The sequence below is a fragment of the Delphinapterus leucas genome, chromosome 1 (genome assembly GCF_059928025.1).
Source record: "Delphinapterus leucas isolate spDelLeu-1000000601 "Yukka" chromosome 1, BTC_Dleu_Yukka2, whole genome shotgun sequence".
In the NCBI taxonomy this organism is placed as follows: Eukaryota; Metazoa; Chordata; class Mammalia; order Artiodactyla; family Monodontidae; genus Delphinapterus; species Delphinapterus leucas.
This window is the reverse complement of record NC_143129.1, coordinates 154,610,209-154,617,637: the sequence shown is the minus strand read 5'-3', so window position 1 is coordinate 154,617,637 and position 7,429 is coordinate 154,610,209.

Below are 7,429 nucleotides of genomic sequence, written 5' to 3'. Positions count from 1 at the left end.
CCCAGAAACCTCAGCTGTGGAGACCCGAGGACCCACTGCTCACAGACGCTGGCAGTGACCAGGCCATGGACCCAGGATGACTCCTCTGGAAAACCCAGATGTGTCAGGTCGCAGCCTCAGCCCAGGCCTGGGGGGACAGATCTGGAGACACATTGCAATTGTGTTGCTGAAGTGCCTGTGCTGGAGTGGGCCTTGGACTCACTCGTGGGAGCTGGACCCCTATTTATTACTTCTAAGTTATTTATTTACTTCTGTGGTTTGTCAGATCCTTTGCTGGGCTGTGGGGGCCGGATGGAGGTCACTCCCTGACCATCCCACTCACAACTTCAGGCTCACTCAGCAGTCATAGGCCTGGCCCGGGACTGCTTGTGCCCACCCAGCAGCTCTGGGAAATGAGGGGCATGGAACACAGGCAGAGTGAGTGACAAAGGTGTGTTCACCAGTCCCACCAGGCCAGCCAGCTCACAACCCCTGCACAGTCCCCAGCGGTTGGAGCCTGGGGTTACTGGTGGAGAAAGCCATACCCTTGAGACCTCTGGCATGCTGCGAGCCTTGTTTCATGGTGAAGATGCAGAGAACCATACATTGCCCCACCCCACTGTCACTGATCAGAGTCCAGGCCACCCTGACAGGTGCATATACTGCCTGTGCTTGCAGATGGCCCAGCATGGGGAGCTCACGACCCACATTCCGTGAAACAGCCCAAGTCAAATGATGAAGAGGCTGAGGGTGGGGAAGAGGGTGCAGTGGGAGGCTGGTTTGGGGGGATGAAGCACAGAGCATCATGGGGATAAGAAAGCAGGAAAAGACTGAGGGTGCCTAGAGAGACCTGCATCTTGGGTAATGAACAAGGATATTCACTTATTCATTCAACAGACATTTATTATTTTACGTCAGCTGCTGGGTAGACAGCAGGGATACAGAAGTGAACCCATGATCTCTGCTCTTAAGCTTAAACCATGAGAGACAGACAATAAATAATTTACATAAATAATATTTAAGTTCAGTTTGGCAAACAGTATGAAAAGGACAAGAAGTTAACAGGTACACACTCTCATCTGGAAGGAAGAAGAGGTTAATGCTGACCCTGGCCTTCCACACTGTCCCCAAGTCATACCTAAGAAGTCAGTGCAATCCCTCTGAGCTTCTGTGTGTGTCCTGTGAAAACTTGTTTCCTGGGCCCAATGAATTTGTCCTACATGATTTTTTTTCTTTGCAAATAAGATCAGGATATGTGTTTGGACGCATGCTGGGTCTGAGGAACCATGGGACATCCAGAGGGGTCGTCAGGAGGCAATGGGCTGTACTGGTCTGGAGCTGAGGAGGCAGGTCTGGGCTGGAGATTGATTTTGGCAGCTGTGAGGACAGAGGCAGTAGCTGCAGCCAGGGGTGCACGAGGCACCATGAGAGTGAGGCAGTTGAGGCTGGGATCCCTCAGGCATTTGACCGCATTAACCAAAATTCCTTCGAGCTGCCTAAGTGCCTGCCCGCTTTGGCACAGGGGCCGCCTTCTCCCAGGCTACAGTGAGGAGCTGGCACGGGCTCTCTGAGGGCTGTATGCATTCCGGGTCAAGGAGGAGAAACAAGTCTGTGCTTCCATTCTTCTGTGTTCACTGCCCCAGTTCTAGGTGCCCCCAAAACTTTGGTGCTCTCATGCTGCCCTCAAACACCCCCTTGGCCCTTCTCTCTGCCTCCAAACTGATTCAGGATCTTCAGTCGCCAACCCCCACCTCGAGCCAAAGAAAATGGCAGCAGTGCCATACAGTTTGGAGACACCTCATGAAGGCCTGGGCCCTGGTCCTGGCCGGGGGTGAAGGGGGGGTTCTGTCAATTCCAGGGTCATTGCGACCAGGGAGCCCCTGCTGGAAAGACTCGAAAGCCTGGCAGAGTTCTCAAACCCTCCAGGCCCTACCCCTTAGTGGACATCTGTGCTCTCAGAGCCACTTACAGGAGATGGGTTGAAGCCACGTCTGACAAGGCTCAGAGAGAGAGCCAGGTCAGAACCCCAGCCAAAGACGCTAGCTCTCAACACTCCCCAAATTGTCAGTCCTTGGGGAGTAGGGTCCCCCCGACTCAAGGCTGCATTCTGGGCCCCAAAGAGATTGTGCCCGACAGCTTACAAAATTGTGGATGAAACAGCAGCTTCTCCAAAAGGAACACATTCCCGCAAGAACTAGTCTCAATCTGCAGCCCACAATGAACCAAATCCCTCTTAAAAATAAGTGAAGCTGTTTTCCTCAAACAAGTTGCAGAGCTCCTCTTCTCTGCCTACAACTTAGCAGAGGTCACCAGGCACATGACCTCACCAGGTAGAGCACTTTTGCTCCTCGGGGGCCACAGGTAGCTCTAGAATCTCCTTTTTTTTTGGCTGCACCACAAGGCTTCCAGGATCTTAGTTCCCCAACCTGGGATAGAACCCATGCCCCCTGCAGAGGAAGTGTGGAGTCCTAACCACTGGCCCGCCAGGGTGTTCCCTAGACTCTCCATTTTGACTGTAGTCTGTTTCATATTTGCAAAATGACGTTGCCCACTTGAATGATCTTCCCAGAATTAAGGTATGGTCTCCTCCAAAGGGGTATCAAGTCACCACCTCTTGCAAGACAGAAAACTACGGATGACTTTGAAATTACAGTTTTTCCAGCTTCAGGGGTCACCCAAACATCCCTCTAGATTAGTTTCATCCAGAATCAAGGTTCGGGGATCCATGCACTCCTCCTGCCCCGGCCAATGGCGTTCCTCCTCTCTTGTCCAGGGACTGCTGCATTTCCCCCAGCTAGAGAGCCCGGAGAGTTCATGTGGACTGGCTGCCTAACCGAGGCCTCATCTTGAAAAGGAAAGGTAGGGTAGAAAGCTGAGAGATCAGAGAAAAGATCTAAGAGAATTTGTGCCATGTGAGATCACTTTTCTTGTTCACAGGGGTGGTGCCTAACCTGTTGTGGAGTTGTACAGTCCTTACGGAAACTGATGAAAGCCAAGGATCCTCCCCACCTCCCACCTCACTGCTGAAAAAAACACCAATGTGTAAATCTGGTGAACAATTTGAGGGAGCCCACAGACTTTCCGAAGCTCATTCAGAGACTCCGTAGGAGTCCATGGCCCTTGGGCTTTCCTGCCCTGTTCTAGGTACTATTATTAATGTCCTCCTGCAGCTAGATTAATTCCTCTGTCTGTGCTCAGGTTCCCATATCAGGGCTCTCTGTCTCCATTATTTACAAGCCTCCCTATTCTTCATCCTTTTTCTACTGAATGTCTTCTTTCCCTCTGCATTTAAACTCACTTGAATATATCACAGCATAAAAAAATGACACTGTGATTACAAATATATAAATATATAATCGACTTCCACCTCTCCTTCACTAAAAGAGCTCTTGCTGCGGTCCCCAGTGGCCTAAATCCAAAGGCCACTTCTCAGCCTTTAGTCCTTTGCACTCTCAGTGGTGCCCAACTTTGTCAACCCTCTTGGAACACCTGTCTTCTCTTGACTCTCTATTCCATACTCTCCTGGATTTTCTCCTACCCCTGCTCATTCTCAAACTCCTTTTGGGTTCCTTTTCCTTTCTCTGCCTCTTAAGTGTTCGTCAGGGCTCTGATACAGACCTTCCTTCCCCATCTTATTTTCCCTGAGCAATGTCACCAACTCCCATGGTTTCAGTTACCGCCTCCAGGCTAATGATGCGCTCACTGTATCTCCAGCTTAACCTTTCTCCTAAGCTCTGTTTGTATTTCCAATACTTCTGTCTGCATAGCCTCAGAAACCTCAAACTGAACTTACCTGCCCTAGATGTCTTCCATTCATTCCTTCAGATGCTCTCTCCACCCTTCTCTACCTGCTCTAAGCCCCACATCGATGAGCTTCCCTGCTCTCCAGCCTCTGAGCCTCCTCCAGGGTTCCCTCCCAAGTGAATGGCACCAACCTCCATCCAGGGACACGAGTCAGAAACTTGGGCAACAGCCTAGACTCCCTGAGCTTTGTCACTTCCCTTTTCCATTAGTTCTCAGATCCTTAGATCCTGCAAGCCCACCCCACTTTCTCTCTTCCCAATGCTATTCTGTTGAAGTCTTCCTAATTTGTGGAATGGTTTATTGCTCATCCTCCTAACTGGTCTCTGTCTGCAGCCTCAACTCCCTCCAGTCATTCTCAGCCCTGTGACCTTCTAACATTAATTGAGCACTAACAGTAGTGTCTTGGGCCAGTTATAGGGATTCTGAGGTCAGCTAGAAAAATGTTCTACCATCAAGGAGACCACAGTTGGGGGTGGAGGTGGGGGAAGGGCTGCCCGTTTGGCAAATAAAAACAGGACATCCAGTTAAACTGGAGTTTCAGATAAGCAATACTTATTTTTTTAGTAAGTATGTCTCACGCAGTACTTGGGATATACTTACACAAACAGTGTTCATCTGCTATTCAGATTGAACTGGGTGTCCTGGATTTCTTCTGGCGACCCTAGGTGGGGGTAAACAAGTAAACAGAAAATGCAGTCAACCACCCTAAGTCTCCCAGTAGAAGGATGGCTAGGGTACAGTTATGCATGTCAGGGTCGGGGAGGATTCTATACTCACAAAGGGAAAGGAATCATTTCTACCCAGATGGAAGGGGCAGAAGAGCCAGGAAAGTCCTTGTGAAGGAGGTGGTACTTGAACTGGGCCTTGAAAAATGAAATATTTGCACAAGGTGGATAAGGGGCATTGGGCCTGTACTGGTTATCCTTTATCGCCTTCATTGCTTCTTAGCTCTGAATTCCCCCTTTTCACTGGCCGTGCCCTCTCCAGCAGGGTCTGGGGCTCAGCCTTGGGCAGGAGTGGGAGGTGAGGGCCTCTTCCTTGGGCTCTCTATCTCAGCCCTAGGACTCTGCTACTCCTATGTTCTTTAGAGTTCTCTTCGCTTCTTACTAGCCAATCCCTCATTCCTTCAACCCCCTATTACAGTTTAAGATTTTTATATTAAACTGTCCCTGTGTGCTTACTGTGCGGTTTCTCCTGACACACAGCCTTCTCAGCAGAGGCAGCAGCATGAACAAAGGCAGGGAAGAGCCAGCAGTTTCATGTAGAATTGGGGGAGGACCCTCATCAAGACAAAAGTCAGCTCATAAAGGTCCTTGAGTGCTATACCAGGGAGCTTGGACTTTGTCTTGGGTAGAGCCACTGAAGGATTTTAGGTGTGATTGCCTAGAGACTTGTTTCAGATGAATTACTGGCTGCTGTATCAAGTTTGGACTGGAAGGGGCAAGGCAGGGGGGCACCAGTTAGACCTGGAGCAGTTAGGGCTGTTCAGGCAACAAATGCTGGTACCTTGACCTAGGGCAGAAGCAGTGCCGAAGGACAGAGAGATGTGAGGCACAATCCACAGGACTTGGTGATGAACTGGTGTGAGGACCTGATGAGAGGGAGAGTTTCCAGGAGTCTGGCTTGGGTGACTGGTAAGAAATATAGGGGATGTAGTATTTTTAGCCTGTGATGGGGGTAAGGTGTGGGGGAAGTCATAAGTTGGGTTTTGTATGTGTTCAACTTGAGGTGCCCGTGACACCTTCAGAGGGCAAGGAGGCTGGCAGCAGCTGGGTCTGAGGGTCAGGAAGTCAGGACAGTCTGGACCAGAGAGATGTGGGAGTCACAGATCAAAGGCAAGGGAGTGGTGAGATACGCAGGAACAAGAGGAGAAGCAGAGGCTAAGGCCTGGAGACCCAGCATTTAAGGAACAGGGAGAGGAGGAGAGACAAGCCTGTGAAGGAGACCAAAAGGGAGGGACCAGAGTGGTGGAGAAAAACAAAACAGAGCAAAGGGAGGGAGTGGTCAAAGGGGCCAAATGCAGCAGAAAAATCAAGTCACATAAGGACTGAAACTGCCCATTGGGTTTTCTGGCAACATGGTGGCCTAGAGACTCAGGCTAAGCTTCTTGCTGAAAACAACTAAAAATACTAGACAAAACATATAGTTTTAAAGATTAATGTGTCCGTGAGCTGGCAAACACATGAGAAATGTTCAGGCATGAATGAATGAATGGATGGATGGATGAATGAATGCAGGAAACTACAAAGGTAAGCAAAGCCCAGTAGTTGGTGTTCACCTTGAAGGCATTTTCCTTACCTGGGGGACCTGGGAGTTGGTTTGTAAGGGCTCCATGAGCTTATGGTGGGGCTCTACTTGGAACATTCTCCGTAAGGCCAGCACCCCAAAGGACTATGCCCACACCTAGGGCAAACTAGAAATAAACCTTCCCCTCCTTTTCCTAACCTCTTTCCCTCAAACCAGGGGACTACAAAGAAGTTGCCTGCAATTAACTTTAGTACTAAGTGGAAAGGGGGCAACCTCCCCTGAGAATTCTTAACTACAGGAGGGCCCCCAATTCACACTGTTTTAGAAGGCTGAAAAACTTCACACTGGTTAATTTGTCATGGACATGGATTGCTAGTGGTTCCAGGTGACCAACAGAAGCTCCTTCTCTTCCTCTCCTGGGCTTTGGAATACTTTCCTGAATTTGGGGACCCCCTCCCAGGGTTGTCACAGGTTCTGGCCCCTATATGTCCTATTCTTATCTCTCAGAGGAGAGAAGAACCCATCTGTAACTAGTTCCCAAAGATTCATTCCCCAATTGGCTCTAAGCTATCCTGGATTGCCATCCATGTCTCCTGGAAGTCCCCTTTGCTCTGGTACTCAGAAATGCCCCCAACCCTGCCTGGGGCTCACTTCAATCTGTCTGTCCTAGGTGAGTTTATAAAGCATGTTCTGGAGCCACTGTTGGTGAGACTTGGCTTCTTTCTCTGCCAGGGGAACCCCCAGGCACCAGGAAGAAGCCCTAGATTGGAAGCAGGGAGAAAACTCACTTTGACAAAGTTGTGGCCTCTGGGCCAAACCCTAGTCATACACCATGACAGCTTGTCCTTCACTGCAGGAATTACTGTTCTTACTTTTTATAAAATGAGTTTCAGAAGAAGTCAAGGTCTTATGGCTAGAAAGAGGCAGAGACAGGTTTTGACCATAGGCCTAAGTCCAGAATTTGTTCTCTTAACCCTCCCCCCATCCCCCCACCTGCACAATGAGATCTCAGTATCAGGGCCAGGCATTTCACACCCCTATGCACAGACCTGGAATCAGTTACTTTATTTTGACTTCCTGTTTCCTCCTTCCAAATCCCCCCTGCCTCTACTCTTTACCCTTCAATGTATCACACTATAGATATATTTTTCTAAAATGCAAATCCAGTCATCACTGCCCACTTGAAACCCCATGATGGTTTCATATTGCACTTAGGATAAAGTGTAAACTGTTCCCAACTGAGTCTACTGTTCCCAACTTGTCTTTCCAACCTCATCCCTTCTCCCTTCCTCACCCCCACAGACATCCCCTTAAAGCGAGCACAAATTACTAGCTATACTTAAAACAGTTTCTTTTTTTTTTATAAATTAATTAATTTATTTTTGGCTGCATTCGGTCT